Here is a 22089-nt window from a genome sequence, read left to right on the forward strand (position 1 = left end):
ACGGGGCAATTGCCTCACGGCGGCAAGGTAAAACTACTACTTCATGCGGAGGGATCAAAGTTAAAGTCTCTAGGGCAAGAATCATTTAAAGTCTCTTTCTCTCGATTAGAGAAAGCATCAAAGTCTCTTTCAAAATGGCGTCGCAGCAAGGTGGGCCATAATAGCTACGAAGTCTGCAAAATGGCGGGATGTCCAATAATGGCTGGTAATAGCTACTTTCTTCTCGTGCACCTGGGTTTTATAGACAACAGTTCAAATCCAGTAGGGTCTTCCATTGGAGGGTTCATAGGTTAGCTTCAAATTGTCCAATCAAAAACAACAGTTCTCAAGCTTTTACTTAAGCATACATTATCCTTGGAGATGGGTACGCAAGTTGCAACATTTTATACCAATTAGCTCACTTTCAGAGCCTCCATTGTCCGCACCTGCAGATCGACCTTGGAGTAAAGAGAAAATATGCCAGGCTGGCACAAAACTTTAAGATAAGCATGTGAACGATCTCAGTGGAAAAGTACAGCTTCAAGCAAAAATACACGTTTATTAGCACATTGGAAAAATACGAGCATCTAAACCGTGAGACCAGGCAACTAGGCCGAAGCCTCTACTAAAGTTATGCTAAGCTAAAGCATTTCAAACAAGCAAATCGTAGCATACGTTTATGATTATGTCGGATTAGTGCAATCCCAATACACCACGTTATATAAAGCACGCTTATAAATGTTGGCAAACTACTCTAAGGGCACATTTTGTCCCCGTACAATCTTTATTAGTTCGGTTAAAGTCACACATGATTATTTCAGCACTACGTTTATGCGTTAATAAATGTAAAACCTTCATTTCTGCTTCATCAATCCCTCCTCTGATGACTACTTGTCATCACACCAAACCATGCCCACAAATTTTATTCCATTAAAATTCTGTCAGTTCTCTTTTCCTTTTAATTCCCCTAGTTTTCGCTTTGTATTCTTCCGCCATTCTTTTCATTATTTTCTCTTCCTTTCTTCTTTTAATTCTCTCCATAATCATTATTATTCCCCTTTTTATTCCCCAAATTCCAAATATACAAATCATTACAATTAATATTCCTTGTATTATTTTCAGTAATATTCCATTCCAAATTCCCCCAAGCCAATGTCCCACTGAAGCAAGTCCTTTTCCAACCTTCTCCCACACTCCTGGTTCCTTCAATTCCTTCAAATCTGCACTCTCTTTTGTTAGATTAGCAAGCATAGTTTTAATCTTCACACTGTTGTCGGGAATATATGTACAACAGTGGCGCGCACCAAGCATTTTGCAAACGCCGCCATCCTTTGCTAAGGATGTCTAAAGCAAGCCTATTTTGAAGTTCAGCATCTATCAGGATTATAGCACCTGAAAACTTTGTCAACATGTTATCCACTATAGTAGACAACTTTCTTATCTTGATGGAATTCAGCACAACTCCCAATGAAGGAATCATGGCTCCAAATATATCTCCTACCACAGCAGCTGCGGTCTCTCTTTTCTGGATACGATGGGATCCAGATGTCTTTTGAATCATCGATAGGTCATCCAGTTGATAAACCTTTGGGAACACTATACCCAAATAACATCTTCCCCACCATCCCTTTGGAAGACGATAATAGGCATTATACCCACAAATGTAATATACCCCTGGAATGACAGGGTCAAGTCCGTTCATCATGAATGTCCATTTGGCCTTAAAAATAAACGTATGTTTACACTCACTCGCTCCTACAAAAATATTGTCATAATAGGATTCACCCCGATATATACAAAATTTCCCTACATGCCAAGCATCTAAAGCAATTCTCCCTTGTGTCTTTATTGCGGCAAAATCATAATTATCTACTGAAGTCCTCTTATATAGTTCCTTTTCTAATTTCGCATTCATTTGTGCCCTTCTATCATCTGTACGATCTAAAAAGCTTATTTCTACTGCAGAGAGCGAGCAGGTAAGGTTTTCCCTATGAGCGTGAGCCGTTTCAAAAGGTAGCATTGGCTCGAAAAATTCCCTCATTATTTTAGCATCCCAATCTTTAGCAATCTGGCTTAGCTGCGCTATTATAGGAACATATGCAAAGGTAACATCATAATTCGAGTAAAAATACTGTATGTTAGTTTGACCATAAAACCTAGACATTACTATACTACATGTAATCCCGTATGTAAGAGGCATGTGGTGATATGTCACCCCTTCCTTTACTGATGTCGGTATCTGTGTACACACATAACAATCTTTCGCATCCATAGTCTCAACATACTCTGTTAATAAGCGATAGAAAACATTATACGAAAGCTCTTTCTTATCATGCAAGAGTCTCTCATCTATTTCTAGTCTTTTCAGTGCGGTTAGTTCGGTGACAGTAACAGGAGCAAAAGTAGAAGCGTCAATTTTCTCATTCTTACCCTGTCCATGCATTGCAAGCACTATTGCCATTATTATTAGTACACATGCAATTACCAAGCCTATACACACATATTTACAATATTTCTTTCTACTATTTTGCGTAGCCATGATCTGTATAGAATCAGAGAGCTAGAAGCACCTACAAATGAAGCTATTTAGCAATTCAGTTACAAAGCTGAACGAGCGCAATGTTCACACAATTTTTCTTCAGGAGGCCAGTCACTTATCGGTTAGCAGCATTTGTCTCAATTCAGCAATAACTCAGTCCTTATCAGTTCAGCAAGTGTCTCATCCGGTTTAGCAATGTCTCAGCTTGTTGTTTGTTTCACGTTATATTGTAGCAAGCGATATCATTTATCACCCTTTCAATCAACAGAGTCCATAAAACTTTTCTTTTCTATTGGTATCTCTTCTTCTTCGTTCTCGATGCTTAGAGATACAAACTCGTCAGTCCAATCGTCATTGACTGCATATGCCCATTCTGGACCGGAATATCTCCTGTTGGGTATCCTTTTCCTTTTCAATTTTGCTTCTCTTTTCGATTCTGCCTCGCTGGTACTTTCCTCTTTTGTCAAGTCTTTTTCTTCACTCGAGATTGGTACCACGACAGACACTTCTTTTCTTTTCTCTTTCACTTTTGGCCTTTCTCCGTCGTTCAAACCTTCTCCAGTCCTTTGTTTTACTGGTGATATACTTAGTCTCCTCTTTGCACCATGTCCATTTGTTGGACCTGCGACCTTTTCTGTAGAAGTTTGAACTGTTTCGTTCTGTTCTGCCTTGTCCCCTCCTTCTGGGGAATCGATCACGTTCTCTTTTTCTTTTTCTGTATCGTCTGTTTCTGGGAAAGCCCTCCTCTGATCAGGCTCTCCTGCTTTTTCACCTTTTTCGAGCCCTTCGTCACCGTTACTTTCGTCAGGCTCTGTATCACTTTCAGCTGCTTCAGGTTCCTTGTCACCCTCAGCTGCTTCAGGCTTTTTGCTACCCTCAGCTGCTTCAGGTTCTTTGTCACCTTCAGCTTCTTCGTCGCTGTCTGAACTTTCTCCTTGGTCTTCCCCAAGTGAGTCTGTCTCTTCGTCCTCCAATAATATCTCTCTCTCTCCTGCTTCTCCCTGTCCGCTTTCAGTTCGGTTTTGTTCTGTCTCAGCACTCAGCACTGTTTTATCAGGCACTGGTAGTTTTAGCGCTTCAACTTCCTCATCTGTGGGACACAACACCTTCTTTGTGTGACTGGCGTGAATCCAGTTGGGAACCCCCGCACACTTCACAGCGGTAGTTGTCGTCAGGATCACTTGGAAAGGGCCTTTCCAACGGGGTTCCAGACACGACTTCCTCACGTGCTTCTTTACCACGACCCAGTCACCTGCTTTCAGTGCGTGTCCTGGACCTTGGATCGGTGGCAAGGTGGTTGCTTCCACCTGGTGAGAGAAAGAGCGAACCACGTCAGCCAGTCCTTTGCAGTAGTCTAACACCATATATCTGTAATATTCAAAAGCGCGTTTGTGGGAACTGCAGGAAGTCTCATAGCCCTGCCCATGAGAATTTCGTGCGGAGACAATCCAGTCTTTCTATCAGGGGTGTTTCTCATTGACATTAGCGCCAAGGGCAACGCGTCAGGCCATTTCAAATTTGTCGATGCACATATTTTCGCCATTCTTGATTTCAGTGTACCATTCATCTGCTCCACCAATCCTGATGCTTCAGGGCGATAGCTACAATGCAGTTTTTGCTCAATGCTCAGCGCTTCGCAAAGTAACTTTATCACCTTGTTATTGAAGTGACTTCCCCTATCTGATTCTAAAGAGATCGGGAATCCGAAACGTGGTATTAACTCCCTCAACAATAGTTTTGCAACTGTAAGGCTGTCATTTCTACGTGTGGGGTATGCCTCAATCCAGTGACTAAAAATGCACACAATCACCAACACATACTTCAGACCTCCATGCACAGGCATCTCAATGAAGTCTATCTGCATCCTACTAAATGGCCCACTGGCCCTGCCAATGTGGCTGGCGTTCACAACTGTTCCCTTTCCTGGGTTCATCTGCTGGCAAGTGACACATCGATGGCAAACTGCTTCTGCAACTTGACGAAATCTGGGGTTAAACCAATCAGTTTTGAACAATCGTATCATGGCATCTCTCCCTAGGTGAGCTTGCCCATGATAGAACCGCGCAAGCTGTGATAAGAGACTGTTTGGCAAAACAAATTTTCCCTCATTTGAAACCCATAACTCGTCTGGTCTCTTTATACATTGTGATTTAATCCAGGAATCTCTCTCATCTTCCCTGACGTTATTCTGCAGTGCTTTTAGTTCATCTATTGTATCTACAACTTTCAAGGCGAATGCTTCAGCTGGTTCGAGTTCTGGCTCACTTATCGAATTCCATTCATCCCTGAGTAATATACAGTTCAAGGCACAAAATCTTGCGACTTGATCCGCATATGCATTTCCCAGAGAAACATAGTCCTGTCCTTTTGTATGAGCACTACACTTTACCACTGCAACTTCGGCTGGCATTTGAATGGCGTGTAACAATTCCCTTATTCTTTCCCCATTTTTCACTGGGGATCCTGAAGAAGTCAGGAAACCTCTCTGTGACCATAGTTGTCCAAAGTCGTGCACAATCCCAAACCCGTACTGACTATCAGTGTAAATGGTGACTTTCATCAATGCAGACAGTTGACATGCTCTTGTAAGGGCTGCAAGTTCTGCTACTTGTGCAGAATAGACTCCTTGGAGCCAGCCCGCTTCCAAGACACCTGTTACAGTACATACAGCATATCCTGCTTTCAAAATTCCCATCCCATCTCTTAGACATGAACCATCAACAAAAACAATTTGATCATTTTCATCAAGCTTAGTGTCCTTAATGTCAGTTCGAGGTTTTGTGCAAAATTCAGTCACCTGAAGGCAGTCATGCTCGACGTCTTCAGCGTTCTCAACTTCAGCATTTTCACCAGGAAGCAAGGTTGCTGGATTCAACGTAGTGCACCTTTTCAGCTGCACATTCGGTGAGCCAAGAATTATCGTTTCATACCTTGTGAGTCTTGCTCCGGTCATGTGTTGCGTTCGGGAGCGGGTCAAAAGTATCTCAACTGAGTGAGGGACCATGACTGTTACTGGGTGTCCCATCACTATTCCTTCACTCTGACTGAGGCTGATACCAACTGCTGCTACGGCGCGCAAACACCCTGGGAGTGCTGCTGCGACCGGATCCAAAGTAGCTGAAAAATACGCTACTGGTCTGTTTACGCCACCATGGGCTTGAGTCAAGACAGACAAAGAACATGCATCACGTTCATGACAAAACAATGTGAAAGGCTTTGTGTAATCAGGCATACCTAAAGCTGGAGCCCTGCACATGCACTCTTTCAATTCAACAAAAGCATCCATCTCATCTCCTTTCAGTTCAATTTGATCCAAGGCATCCTTCTGGGTCAGTTTCAGTAAAGGCTTTGCTAGAGTCGAGAAGTTGGGAATCCACTGGCGACAGTAGCCCACCATTCCCAAAAACTTCCTCACCTCCCTCCTTGTCTTGGGTGGACTCATTTGAAGTACACTCGTTATTCTTTCCTTCATTATTCTCCGTGACCCTTTCTCTATCTGGTGACCCAAGTATTTCACTTTCTTCTGACAAAACTGCAATTTGGAAGGAGACACCTTGTGTCCATTCCTTCCCAAATGGTTCAACAGAGCAATGGTATCGGCTGTGCAGCCACTTTCTGTCTTTGATGCAACCAGTAAGTCATCAATGTACTGTACTAGGGTTGACTCGAATGGCAATTCTAATGCTTCCAAATCTTTCTTTAGAATCTGATTGAAGATTGACGGTGACTCAGAAAACCCTTGAGGAATTCGACACCAACTGTAGACTCTGTCTAAGAATTTGAAACAAAAGAGAAATTGGCTGTCCTCATGAAGAGGCACAGAAAAGAATGCTTGTGACAAGTCGATGACTGAGAACCACTCGGCATCGCAAGGGACTTGAAACATTATCACAGCTGGATTTGGTACGACAGGGCAACACTTGACTATGATGTCATTTATTTTCCTCAAGTCCTGCACAAGTCGGACCTTTCCACTTGGCTTTATTAGTCCCATTATTGGTGAATTACATGGACTGCTTAACACTTCTTTCAGTACCCCCTGTTTTACAAATTCGTCAATAAGTTGGGAAACTTTCATGAGGGTATCTTGTGCCATGTGGTATTGTGGGGTCTGGGGAAAGATTGCATTGGGCTTTACAGTCACTTTCACTGGTTCCACTCCCTTCATCAATCCCACCTCTTTCCCTGTCATATCCCACACTTCCTTTCCGACTGTTTCCCGTAATTCGGCTGGAATATCTTCTTCAGTTATCATCGGGAAAAGACAAATCAGAGGATATTCTTCATCGACCGTTTCCATCTGATCCCCCTCTACACCGTCCTCTTCTTCCCCATCACTGCTCGTCTGTATTGTTATTCCCTCGTTCGAACACATGATCGAACAACCCAATTTGCACAATAGGTCTCTCCCTAACAGTGCTATTGGGCTTGAGTCACATATCACAAATTGATGCACCCCTTGATAGTTACCGATGCTGACTGGTACCGGATCTGTTATTGGGTTCGTCAGGTGCCTGTTTGCTACTCCCACCACTTGAACTGTCCTCCCTGGAGAGTGGCAAATTTGGTACTTCACTGCTCTTAACAGTTGAACGTGTGGCTCCTGTGTCAACCAAGAATGAAACACGATGACCCATTACTCTTCCCTCTACATACGGACCCTTTTGATCAACTTCCAAGGATGCTGCAAGCACACAATCTCCTTCTTCTTCTGAACTTTCACTCTCCCATACATTGTTTATTCCACTCTCACTGTGTAATGGGAACTGTTGTACGGTGCCATTTGTACTCATTACCTGACCCGAGACCTGTGGAGGAACCATCACTTGCTGCTGACTCATTGGTGCCAAAGGTATTTGCATTTGCTGATTAGGTACCATGGGTAACTGCTGTTGCATTGGCTGCATTTGCGTCATCTGCATACGAGGCATCTGCATCTGCTGCGGCTGCATAGGTTGTAATCCCTGCAACTGATTTACGGTCTGAAAATTTGGGTTTGGACCTCTCATTTTCGGTCCCCTCATTGTCTGAAATGCATTGACATCATTGTTTTGCTGACCAACACCTGCACCTGCACCTGCACCTTCCTGCACCACCATCGGGCACTCGCGTTTCCAATGACCGACAATTCCGCACACGTGACACGGCATCACCTTCTTCATTGCCTGCACGCCAGTCACAACAGTGTTCAAATCCGGACCATTATTCGCAAAACCTCCTCTGCCTCTGCCTCTGGCCTGTGGCTGAAACATCATATTTCCCTGCAACTGCGGCGGCGATTGCGGTACCTGCTGTTGGAACCCTTGCATCCCTTGCAAACCTTGCAGACCTGTCTGAGCTGCTTTAAGTTGCATCATCATCATCTTCTCTTTCAACCTTTTCTGTTTCACTTCAATTTCGTCGCTACAGTATTTCGCATAATTTAACACCTCATCAATAGGTTTTGACTGCCAACAAATCAAATGCGACTTTATCATCTGACTTATTTCTGGTCTCAGCCCTTCCACAAATCTGAACACAAAATGAAGCATATCCTTCGCCTCTATTGTCTCTGTGCCACTGTAGTTCTTAAACGCCTTCAACAACCTCTCATAGTAACTATGAATCGACTCTTTAGCCTCTTGGGCCGTTCGATCGATCTTCTGCCAATCCACATTTTTCGCGGCAACTTTCGTCTTCAAATGCTCAATCACCTTGTAGTACAAGCTCATCACCATAGGTGATGGTGCACCCGTCTCCCTGTCTCTCTCTGGTTCACTTGTTGGCCAACCTACAGCTCTTTTGCAATCCTCCCACAAATCTGCCGGAACCACAATCTCAAAGAGAGTGTTCAGGTCTTCCCAAAGACATTTTGCAAGCTTCACAAACCTATCAGTCTGTTGATACCATTCATTCGGCTTCTCTCTCAGTTTGGGAAAGTCATCCGTAAATGACTGAATGTCGCTTCTGTGCCATGGTACATGTATTAATTTTCCCCCTGCTGTCTCCCTCATTGGTAACATGGTTACTGCCTCGCTACTCTGTGGTCTTTTCTCGTTGAGCTCTGTAGCACTGTCCCTCCTCTTTTCCTTCCTCTTTACCCATCTGCTTTCCCACTTGTCTAAGCATCTCCACACTTGTGCACTCTGCAGCAGTTCTCTAAGGTGCACCTTCATGCCTGCTGACCTCATGTGTTCAAAATCTGTGGTCCCGAAATCCAACCTATAGCTTCTGCTCAAATGTTTTGTCTTGTCTATGTCAACCCCGTTTTTGTCGGCTATTTCCTGCAAGCTTTTATGTACCTTGTTCACTTCCTTCGTAATCCTGGGACATAGATACCTCATCTCTTCTTCCGAGTAGGACTCTAACCTATTCACACCCATAGTCCCTTCCACCAATTCTTGTGCTTCCATGTTCAACCTGACCCTATTCATATAATCTTCTCCCTTCCCACTGGCTGAACTTTGTGTGGAATTTAGACTGTTGAACCATTGTGTCAGCTGTTGCGCATTCAACCCCATCAGTGTAGCATTCATATCGACTTCCATTGATGGTTGCAGCAACTTTTCAGTATTCGATGTTAGAGGTATTATCAGTGGGGGACTCGACCTCACCAGTGTCGACTGAGCACATATGGGACTAAACTCCATCAAGGTCCCAGATCCAGTTGGCTGAGCCGCTATCGGCTTATCCCTGGAGTGTTTTCTATGCACCTCCTCTCTGTCCCATTCTGCAGCATTGATCCCTGACCGCTCATACCTAAATTAGGCTGACTGTACAAAGGTACCGGTGGACCTACAGTAATGGGTAGCGATATCGCATCTGGGTTTTGTCCATTTCCCATGTTCCGAGGCATGTTCATTCCCACACCATGGGTCATCATTGCCGGCATGCCCATCTGACTCCCCGTCATCTGAGCATGTGCGTTTCCCCCCTGCATCTGCTTTTGAGGCATCAAAAACTGGGTTGATTCAGCTTGTGCCAATGTTGGGTTGTGACCATTCTGTCCTCCCATTGTGGTTGGATCTAGAATCATTCCCGCACTGTTGTCACTGCTGTAGTACCCTGGCATCTGCGGCTGATAATTTTCTGCTGGTTTCAACATGGGCACATCTGGATATATTCTCCTAACCTGCGGTATCTGCGGGGTGAACAGTAGACTCGGGTCCTTAGATCCCGATGATGCTCCTGAACTCTGGGTTTCACTGTTCTGTACCGGTGCCGGAGGGGCAGAACTGGTACTTGGACCTTGTCCACTCTCTGCATAAGGTGGTGGACGGTCGTTCAGCAATTGCATTATCAACTCCTCATCCTCTAACTCCTCTTCTCTTCTCAACTTTTCCTCGTCCTCTCTATCCTTGGAACACTTCCTGTCTGTCTTACAGGTAGCTTTCTTACCTGTCTCCTCTTCTTCCTTAGTAATTGCCGGAAACAGTTTTATCCCCTGCAATACATCTGACCTCCACCTTCTGTGCATTATCCCACCTAGCGTCCGCTAGTGTCTTTTCTACTTTTCTTATCCTGTTCTCGAACTTATTTTGCTGTTGCTGTCTAGCCATCAGTTCCCAAATCGCTAGAGCCTCAAACTGTGCTGGCCTTGGAGGTACCTTCATGTCGTACATCGTAAATCTCAAATTCTCTAGGATCCTTATATTGAATGTCCCATGAATCGGGAACGCTACGCTCCCATGTTTCTCTGTCAGTTTGTGCCATTGCTTTAGCCAAAGGCACGGAGCTACCCCTTTTTCCTCCATTACAATGTAAGCTGGTGTGCCTTCAGGCGGCGTCTCCTCTCCTACGCTCACTTTAATGTAAGACTCCCCCTTCATCGCACTCCTTAATGCTTTAAAAAATTTCATTTTCTCGTCTTTTATTTTCACAAAGTTTGTAATCAATAAGTGACTTTAATTCCCGGAATACTCTTCGCTTGCCTTTCCCCTTCCAATCGAGCCCCACGGACTGCGTCCAATCCGTGCGCGACCCTTCTCACCAACCAACCTATCCCAGCGCGGCTCCTAGTGACGTCACACTCACACACACTGCGGCTGACAAAGCCTCGCGGCTAGTCCTCCTTCACTCAGCTCCTCTCGTAACAACTTCTTGCATGTATCGCGAGCTACCAAAAATAAAACAGATCTGTCGGTTTACTACAGGAAGGGTAACACAATCGCTTCAGGACCTTAGGGATTTTTCACTAGCCTCGGCAGTTATTCCATCTTTCTCGGTCCCCACGTTCGCAAGCAAATCTGACCCGCAGACCTACTCTCAACTTGTCAATGATCTATTCTAGTGCACTTAGAATTTTTGTCAAAGCCCGAAGTCGAAGTTCCTTTCACTCCCTCGACACACGTACCGACTCGTTGACCACGCCCGATCAACCTACTAAACCGCCCAGACCACAACATAAAACAACATACTCCGGAGTCTCTTGACCTCGCAGGGCCCGTCTCAACAACAACAACCACGTGGACCTTTTTATGCACGAAGCGCCACACGCACATGAAGTTCGATGACTTCCTTACTCTCACACTCGGAGTCGCACCTCCGCTATTTCTATGAAGTTCGACGACTTCTCTACTTCTACACTCGGAGTCGCACCTCCGCTATCCTCTAAATATAAAAAATTCCTCGCAACCTTCTCACACAATGGAGTAGTTTGATGTCTGTGGAAACCTGGAGAACAGGAGGTTGTGAAGTAGTGGGTGATCTTTATCCTACTGGTGAGTTCATCTCTTTTGCCGAGGCCAGGGACTTGTTCGGTCTGGGATCCGGTCAATTCCTTCAATATGCTAAGACCGAATGTTTGGCGTGCGAAATTTGGAGTGGGTTCCCGGTGGCACCTGTGGCCTCCTCAGTACTACATGGCCTGCTTAATTGGAGCAATGAGTTGCACCTGATTACTCGCTGTTATAAAGTGCTCCGTAAAGACCAGGCGGTGGTGGTGGGAGTGAGTTGCAGGGCTTGGGAGAGGGATCTGGAGTCTCCTCTGTCTGATTGGGATTTAGCGTTGTCTATGGTGCATAAGCTATCGTGTAGCAATAGACTTAAGTTGCTTCACTTTAACTTTGTACATAGGACGTATCTCACGCCCAGTCGTTTAAATAAGATGGACCCGGGTCGCAAAGTAGGGTGTCCTCGGTGTGGCTTGATTTGTGCCTCTTTCTTGCACCTGGCCTGGGCTTGTAGGCCGGTGAGCAGGTTTTGGCATGATGTGGTGGAAAGGGGTGTGGATGTGACCGGCCTGGGGATAGAGGTGACACCAAAGGCTTGTCTGTTGGGAGTGTTCCAGAAGCCGCGAGGTCAGACTATTCCATATAAGCTAGCGCAACTGGAGCTAGTGCTGGCTAGGCGTAGGGTAGCGATTGGATGGATGAGCGCCCGGAATCCACTGCTTTCCGAATGAATACGAGACCTGCTGGAATGGGGTGTGGCTGAGGAGCAACACATGCGCTGCACGCGCAGGGATGACAAGGTGGTCACTGATCTGGAGGTGTGGGGCTCTCTGCTGGAGCAAGTTTCTGGTGTGGTGGAGGTGGTCTCTGCTGACAGTACGGAGGATGAGGGGGGGATGGTGTATAATGTATCCAGTGTTTTGGATGCGATCAACTATGGTTTCTGCCTTATTACTGATAGAGCGGTCCGTACTAATAATTTACCTGTATTCGGACGCTCTTTAGGCCGATGAATCTTTTGACTAAGTGGAACTCTCCGTACTATATATCGATCAATTGCATCAAATCAATAATCAATAACGAACATAAGCAACACCCTGATCAACATAACATTTGACAATTAATCCAGAATACATTTCGACGAACCCTGACCTTTCAGTCAGGAATAACCACACCAGTTTATTCAAAGTTAGTGAATTTATTTCCCTATATTAACAAAGCTAGCTCAATATAAATGTGTCTCAACACCAAATGATAAATGTATATGAACATTAATAGCTGTCCATAACGGCGAAACAAATGTAATCTATGCAGCATTTGAATCACAAGACATTCGATAATAGCAATGCAAATCACTAATACGATAATCTGTAATGAGCTAATTGCATACATTTAGTCAGCATAACAAGGTCTCAAATTGCATCGTGCAACAAAAGAATCCTCATCTAACCTCAAATTAGCATCGGCATGTGGGGCTTCATGCGAAAACAATTTAGCAACATAAATTTAGAAAAAAAACTCCTAACTAGGGATCTCGTCAAAAATCAGCAGTTGGTTACCTAAAGGAAACACAATGCAATTGTACAATTTCCTTTCATATTTACCAATTACGATCAGCATACAAGGAAGTCTTCGTCTCACAGGTACCGTTTCTCGATCAGCATGGGACGGGGCAAAGGGGCAAGGGTGGACGGGGCAATTGCCTCACGGCGGCAAGGTAAAACTACTACTTCATGCGGAGGGATCAAAGTTAAAGTCTCTAGGGCAAGAATCATTTAAAGTCTCTTTCTCTCGATTAGAGAAAGCATCAAAGTCTCTTTCAAAATGGCGTCGCAGCAAGGTGGGCCATAATAGCTACGAAGTCTGCAAAATGGCGGGATGTCCAATAATGGCTGGTAATAGCTACTTTCTTCTCGTGCACCTGGGTTTTATAGACAACAGTTCAAATCCAGTAGGGTCTTCCATTGGAGGGTTCATAGGTTAGCTTCAAATTGTCCAATCAAAAACGACAGTTCTCAAGCTTTTACTTAAGCATACATTATCCTTGGAGATGGGTACGCAAGTTGCAACATTTTATACCAATTAGCTCACTTTCAGAGCCTCCATTGTCCGCACCTGCAGATCGACCTTGGAGTAAAGAGAAAATATGCCAGGCTGGCACGAAACTTTAAGATAAGCATGTGAACGATCTCAGTGGAAAAGTACAGCTTCAAGCAAAAATACACGTTTATTAGCACATTGGAAAAATACGAGCATCTAAACCGTGAGACCAGGCAACTAGGCCGAAGCCTCTACTAAAGTTATGCTAAGCTAAAGCATTTCAAACAAGCAAATCGTAGCATACGTTTATGATTATGTCGGATTAGTGCAATCCCAATACACCACGTTATATAAAGCACGCTTATAAATGTTGGCAAACTACTCTAAGGGCACATTTTGTCCCCGTACAATCTTTATTAGTTCGGTTAAAGTCACACATGATTATTTCAGCACTACGTTTATGCGTTAATAAATGTAAAACCTTCATTTCTGCTTCATCATTACCCTGACTTCCAATAGATGTCATATTGTATTTGGTCTCATGTAAACTTCGCACAAACTGTAAACTTCGCACTTGTATAGCGCACTACTCACCCATTAGGCTGTCAAGGCGCTGTACGCATACTGCTATGGAACCTCTCCTGGCTTTTCCCTGTGAGGTGCCCACTCCTGGGCACCCCCAGGTTGAAGCCAGGCATCCAAGTGCTGTCAGGTCCCTTGTGGAGATTAAGCAAGCTATTGGCCAGAGTGGGACCCATTAATTAGATTAGGCATTGAGGCGAGAATTATCTGGTCCAAAGGAATTACACCCAAGACCTGCTGAGGCCGGGACTTGAACCCTGGTCCCAGGCCAGATCTCTGCATCAGGGTCTGCCGCTCTAACCATTGTGCCACACTTTTCCACTTCTCATGTGGCTTCCTAGTGGTAAGGGTGGTGGTCGGTAGGGGTGGTGGTTTCTTACTTGTATGTGGAATTTGACTGGCCCATGTTTGGTACATGCTTGATTTCGTTATTATGTTGTACCACAATCTACATTTCCTTTTCTTATTGGACATGTCAGCACTGCACTGTTTGTTTACAGTTTATAATAATCAATAAAAACAGTTTAAAAAAAAAAAACATAGATCAGTCCCTCAATGGACCATCACATGTAATGTTAATGGAGGTACAATAGGTGCACTGTGAAGTATCTGGAGGGGCTCTATGTTAGACACTACATTCAAAGCCGCAAAATATGATTGTATTTACTTATTTAAAATCTGATTGAGAGTATTTCAGAAGCGGGACTGATTTTATACTGGATATACTGTATTTTATATGATTTAATGAAGTATATATACTTATTCGAGGTTTGGCTGTAACAGTAAGTGCTTTCAAGCTAAATTTCTGTCCTTGTGTGTTATACAAATAAATGGAAGAAAGCGATGTACATATGTTAATGCAGATGTTTACAGTTCTTTCAGAGCAGTGGTGCAGCCTTAAAAGTTTGAATACTGAAGCACTAAATAGACCAGAGTTCAAAATTAGCTGAGAGACCCTCTATGAATTAGATGTAACCTGAAACTGTGATGCTTCAAGTAAATGTTCACAGCCAGGAACTCACTGAGGACTCCATTGCTTACTTGCACTATTGTGGGCTACCCACTTATGGTCCTTCTTCCTGTTTATGGGAAACCTATTACCAAGTTTGAAATGGAAGGTCATACCTAGGCTATATCTTGGTGTAGGGGAAATTGACTCATCTCTGTCTATTATCTTAATTTCAGGCTGCAGTGAGAGATGTGTCATATGGTTACTGGTGCTTCCTAGGCCACTCCTCCTTGTAAGGAACAGCCGTTTCTCAAGATAGAAAGCAATTGTTGTGACCTGTATAGCACCATTACAAGAGTTTCGTAAGTTCCTAGAGAGTACAGTGAAAATGGCCACCTGCAGACAATCTTTCCAAGAAATACTAAAATCAGTCTGTTGCCTTTTATGGGCAATTAGACATTTCAGTCAAGATTTTCCTATTCACCATCGAGAAGGTCTAAAGTTTATCATTGACAAGGAGGCAGATCATGTATGCAATGCTCTTTGAGTGCCAACTAACTTCATCAGTCCTTGCATTGTAAAGGGAGCCCTTACAGTCAAGGACTTATACCTCCTTTTTCAGTGCTGCTTTTGATTGTATAAATGTGAGAACCCAAACCAACCATATGTCCAAAAAGCTTTAACCAAAAATTACAACGATTTCAATAGCTTCATGGAGGTAAATGAAGGAACATAAACTAAACACAGCAAAGACTTCACAAAAAACTGGAAAGAACTGCATAAACAAAGATGCCACTACCTCCCGAGGTGGAACTTGTCAAGCTGAAATAACCTAGAGGAAGAAACGCTGGAATTCTTTCAGGGTGGAACTAAGCAATACACTTATAAAGCAGGTGGATCAAACGAAATACTATTTTACAAGTGAAAACGTAATTGAAGGTCACTGGAGCAATAGATTGAGGACACATCTGATTTAATGAGATGAAGCATTCGTTATTGGAGAATCACAGTGAAATATCAAGATAGCTACTGATGGAAACGGCAAATCTTCACTGTAGAATGATAGGGTGAGAGAGGTCCTTATCTTTAAAAGAGTTTAAATTTACCTAATGGATCTAGCAAACGACAAGCTTAGGATGCACTTATTATGTTTATGTTCAAAGGTCGAAACTTAGGCCCTGTAGCCATCCCATCACACGCAAAATGAGTGTCAAACCCTGAAATATCAGTGCCTTGCTTCTCCATTAGCCCCCCCTCCCCCTGTTCCAGTGGGCTTGATTTAAAGGAGAGAGTGTGACTTGAAGATTCCCATTTGAAATCAATAAATCAATAGTTGAGGAGTAGAAAAGTCTAAAATTATATGTCCATCCCTGTAATCCTTTTACAAGCTTTCATTGCAACGTAGAGGATAATTCTCTATGTAGTGGTACAAGATGGAAGAATGCCCGGTCTCCTTGTTCAGGAGAAGTAAGACGTAAACCCTGCAGGAAATTACACCTGTTCACAATTAGAGGGGGCATTAACAGCTGCGATCCTTTTGGTGATGTCAAGACTCATTAGTGCAGTTAGCTGTCTTCAAAGCTGTTGAAATGGGAGACCACAGTTAAAGAGTTGATTAACCAGGCAAGGAAGCGTTATGCTTACATGCTGTGCAGGATCTAAGAGGCAAACCACTTTCATCAACCAACAGACCAAACAATTTTTCAAAATTAAATGAAAATCAAATTGAGGATGACTTGAAGAGAAGGCAGTTTCAAAACTTCTCCAGCACCAGGCTGTCTGAATGCTCATTTAGCTTGCAATGAAATACATGAATGTTGGAACATTGAACCTGTTGACCACCTTCAAGATGTTGGAGACTACAAGTCAACAATGAGCATTTGTAAGACGTTGTATTGCACGCAGAATGAGTGACATGCTTCGGAATGTTGGTGCCTGCCTTCTGTTTTTTCCCAGAGCATCGGAGGAGATTAATAGTTTGGTAGGCATGGATCTTATCATATGCATTAAAAAGAAAATTGCCTCCATTGGACAAGGAGAAAATATGGTAGTACCAGGCTTCTTTGCAGACCAGTTCATTTATTTTGCGCATAATAACTTGTAGTGCTTAGCTGATCAATATTTTAAATCATTACAAGAGTGACTGTTTAGCAGAGGTGATGCTGGTTTATTGCACATTTGTTTTTGGTGGCATGTATTACTTTTATGACAACATCATCAGACTGATCGATCCTTCGCTTCATCCTTTGCCTTCCATTGCTACATTTGAAGGCGTCCCTTCCTCAGACTGGACCACTTTTAAAGAACTCTCTCCTGAGGATATAAAGGTTCATCTGAAGGCAATTACTTCTGGTTCACCATTAGACACCATTCCAGTAAAGATATTTAAAACTGTGTCGTCTATCTTCCCTTACGCATTTCACTTGATGTGCTATAACTCACTATTCTCAGGTCAATTTTCTGATTCATTGAAACAGGCAGTAATAGTTACCCTTCAAAAGTAAGCCTCTGTGAATCTATATACATCATCCAACTACACAAACTATATCAAACTGTAGACCAAATTTTCTTTTATCATTTCTTGCTAAAATAAATCGGAGATGTGTTAATCAACAACTTAACTACCTGAAGTAGGACGCGCTCCTCAACTCGCAACTTTTTGTCCGGGCTTTTGCCCTGAGACTGTGCTGCTGCTGCCGAAAATAGCATCAGAATCACTTTGGATGAGGGTGGAAGTGCCATCCTTCATCCTTATTGATCTCTCCACTGCTTTTGACAGAGTCTCACATGAAGTCTTTTTATCAGAATGAAGGCAATGGGTATTAGGGACACTGTGTGGAACTGGTTCTGTTAATTTTGAATGGACACAAGCAAGCGGCCTCTCTGGATAATTCTCTATCAACTCTTAAATTGGTCTCATGTAGCGTCCCCCAGGGATCTTCATTCACTCCCCCATTATTCAAACTTTACGCTACCCTTTTTGCCCACCTCACATCTTCTTTTGGGTTGTCATTCTTTGCATATGCAGACAACACCCAAATCGATTTTACAGTCAAAGGCTCGCTGCTGGAAGATGAGCGCTGTGCTCAATCATGTTTGATTGCATTGATGAATTGGATGAAAGACAACTCACTATGCCTTGCCACCTCAAAGACAAAAAAATTAGGGCCAGATTTACAAGAAACTGGTGCAGCTCGGTTCTTCACCAAAATTAGCAGCGCCTCACTGTGCCAGTTTTGAAACACAGGGATGCTCCGTATTCACAAGAATACAGCGCATCCCTGGGTTTACCCCTGTGCCGGCTCTAAATTAAAGAGCTTGTGCTAACACATAGTGCAACGATGTCTGCGTTGAGAGTTGTGATTGTTTATGTGCAGGAAGGCTTCCCTTCCTGCACATAAACTATCATCCATGGCAGTTTGCTTCTTCTATGTGTGCTGCAATATGCAGCACACATAGAAAAAGCAACAAAACAAGGGGGGGTAGTCCTCTTTGTTGCGCCATGCTAACGCCACCCCTGAGGTTGTCTTAGATTTTGTCACTGTCTCAGATTTACAAATTCTTGTAAATCTGGGACAGCGTCAAAAGCAATGGGTGTTGCGGTGGAACACCCACTGCATGCCCCTCTGATGCAGAAAACTGCATTGGAGGGGCCCACATTTACAAGGAGGCGTGAAGCCACAAAAAGCAATATCATCAGCCTCTTTATCACCAAATCGGACCTCCTTCAGTCTCCTCTTTTCCGCAACAGCCCATTCAGTCATAACATGCCGTAACAATAGGAACTCTCGTGGAGATCCAGTGACTTTTCTCTTAACATTTTTCCAAAGACCAACGCCCAACATCGCAGATTTGTATTGCACTTTACTTTTCCAGGATTTGGGAACTGACCCAAACACACTATGTTCCACTGTAACGTCTATATTTAGCAACGTCACTTTTTCAGGATCCGAGTTACTTCTCTCCAATACATTTCTATAAGTCTTCACTCCCAAATCATACAAAGAAACATAGCATTATTATTACCACACTTAGGATAAGTAGGGAAATTGTCTGTATATATTCAATTTGATCCTCACTTTGGTGACGTAGGTACAATGTGATAAATAGAAATGTAACAGTTTAAATCTAGCTTTGCTAGCTATCAGTTGAACCAGAGCACAGGTCATAATCCCTATCAGCAACAGGCTCCTGTATCTATGCCCCACAGCGCTGCTGGATGTTTAAAGGAAATTTTACTCTCCTCTTTCTCAAGGGCTTTATATAACTGGGATAGGCATCCACACCCTTCCACAAACACACTACCTTCAAGTACTTCCTCAAGCGTCTCAGAGCTGGATGTGATCTGAGGAAATTCTATTCAAATCTCTCTCACAGTCTTCATTAGATTAGCAAATTGTAAAATCTGTCCCTGTCCCTCTCTAAATGTTTTTTGTGCTTCCTCAAATGTAATAAACTTATCACCCATATACAGATCCTGATACACCTGCCTTGTCTCCATTGAGACATTGACATATTGTGAGTGCTATTGCAAGAAGGCTGCAACCATCAGAGGTGTTGCAATTTAGAGAGTAAGCACCCTCTTTGCATGTTTTTCTCAGTTTGAAGCAACCAGTCCAGTGATCACAGGAAGATCTATTGGTTGGTGCATCTTACGCATTATAAAAAGTGAGACAAGGTATTAGCTATAGACCCATTAAGGAGATTTTTCTCCCAGTTCCAGTCATTACTGCACATCATGCTGAAACTGCATAACTAATTAATACACCTTCAAGTCTGGGAGACCTCAAACTGCCTTCGAGTTTATCCTTTTTCAGGTGTGGCAGCTTCACCATACTTCTTTTCCCCACCCATACCAGGGAAGTTAATAGATTGTTGAGCTTCTTGAAGGCTGATCTGCCCATAGTACACAGACGTTTTGTAGACTGTACAAGCAACACAGGAAGAAGACCATATTAGCCAGTGCTACTCTACCCATCACTGACAAAGGTAGTGTGTTCCATAAATTATTAGATGTTTCGAGTCCCCGACGAACTCTGCCTAAGTTAATAGTGTATTGTTTGTTTGCGGTGTGCGCAATCTGGCATCCCAGGTATCGGACTTTGTCTGACTTCCATGTCACACTCACTTTGGGTAACTCATGGGGGCAAAATTCATATGTCTCCAATGGGAGCAACACTGTTTTAATTTTATTAGGTCGTAGATCAGATATTCTACCAATTTTTATTAGTTCTTGTTATAATACAGGTATCATCTCAATCGGATGAATCATGTAGATCAAAGTGTCATCGGCATACATCCACACACCATGGGTCATATCTCCTACCTTGATGCCCCAGTCCTTCATGGAGGTAGGAGATGGATTGACAGGGGCTTCACTGCCAAAGCAAACAGGAATGTTTAGAGTGGGGACCCTGTCTTGTGCCCCCTTTTACTGTCCGCCTATCTGATAACAAACCCCGTGGATTCACCTTGGGTTCTGGGTAGAGCAACTTGATCCAGCTTTGGATTCTTGGACCAAATCCCATACTCTTCAACACTACGAACAAGTAATGCCATTAAAGTATATTAAAGGGTTTTTCCTATATCAAAAGCCACTAGCGCTTCCTCTTCATGCCTATCTGCTATCATATTGATAACTATATGATACCAGTATTAGAACGTTTGAGCTGGTGATGAGGTGAGTATTTATTTTATTTGGAGTTATGAATTGAAGCAATAAGTTGTGCAAGCTATGTGCTGCATCCTTCTAGTCAAATACCTTCAGAAAGGTAGTCTCTGTCTAGTTCTTAGATTTCTAGCCCTACCTGGGGCATTCCTAAGGCTTATTTTGAGTGAGTTTCTAATATCTGTACACATAAACAGTACTCTGAGTGACTGCTTTTTATTCTTCTGTTAAAAATGCTGCTGGTTGAGAAGTGGACACTGATGTAAATAATGCCCAAGTGAACCTCTAAGATTCCAGAATGTTAGGAGCTCTGAGGTAACAGAGGTTTCCCTAATGTGACAGACAACAAACAATTAGGACTTTGTTTCGATTTAAAAATGTATGCGGTACATAGAAAAATATGACTATGAAAGCACACAAAATAACACTAAACCAAATGTATAACAAACTCGTCCGAACATTATTAGTGAAATAATATTATAAAAGATAAAATACAAGTAAAATAATTAAAATAACAATCAGGATCATAAATGTGCAAAATACATTAAGGATAAGGAGGAATCAAACCATAAATACATCTATCCTATGTCCCTTAATGATTTCCTAGTTTTAATCACATAAGCAAGAAAAGAGGTAAGGGCAAAACTAGCTTTTAATGTCTTGCATATCCGTTACTAATTGATAAGCTGCTATGAGTGACTGAAGCCCTTCTCTTGAAAAAAAGAGGCCTTTAGTACTTTTTCCTGCCTTCAATGTCACATTTACAGAAAATGACTCCATGCTTTGTAGATTGAGAGGGTTACTTTGTCACAGAAGCACTTATAGTCCTTGGATGCCCCGTTAGGACTCAAAGAACAAAGGTTTGAATGAAAGCGAACCTGGTTTGTTTTTGCCTTAGAAAGTATATAGCCTGCCATAGTGTGCAGCCTGCAAAGGTACTGAGCATCAGGGGAAATAGGCATGATCATATGAGTAGATAAGTCAGTCATCAGAAAAGAATAGCTTCAAATGTATTGGGAAAAATGTTAAGCAAGTGGCACAAGAGATTCGCACCATGGAATGAAGGAGGACTATTATTCTGCAATAGAGCAATTACTTGTGCACTACAAAGAGGTTTAATGTCAAAGAGTAATGCCAAAAAATTACCTCAGATCAGGTTGCTCTCAGAAGCTGTCATACTTAATACAATGCAATAATCTCTATAAAGGGCCTAAGGTGCATTTCTATTTCTTGAAATTATGTAGAAAAAAACAAAAAAAACTGTTAAGTGGAGGCTGTTGACTTTCAAGTTATAGGGTTTGCCTTCTTGAAAACATTTTCCTTCTCTGAAAAGGACAGCACAATCAACTCTCCCTCTTTTAACCTGGAAAGTACTGGGGAGGGCTGGGAGCGAGACTTACCAGCGTGGGTGCTTCAAGTGTCTGAGGAGAGTGAGCCCCTGCCTTTTACACTTTCGCCAAAGAATCTTTGATTTAACTCAGGGCTGCTGACACTTCCTTCATGCCATGCCTGATGAGGGAGGCTTCTTCTGCCATGTCATACTTCTGTTAGTCACTATTGGATCAAAAACCGCCTCTCTGGAAAAATACCTCTAACAAGGAGACTTGGACAGATGCCGTAGAAATTAAGATGTTAACTTACTTCAAGTTCTTGTTGTGGAACCAAGACTAGAAAATCTGTG

This window comes from Pleurodeles waltl, chromosome 11 (assembly GCF_031143425.1).
Source record: "Pleurodeles waltl isolate 20211129_DDA chromosome 11, aPleWal1.hap1.20221129, whole genome shotgun sequence".
Taxonomy (NCBI): Eukaryota; Metazoa; Chordata; class Amphibia; order Caudata; family Salamandridae; genus Pleurodeles; species Pleurodeles waltl.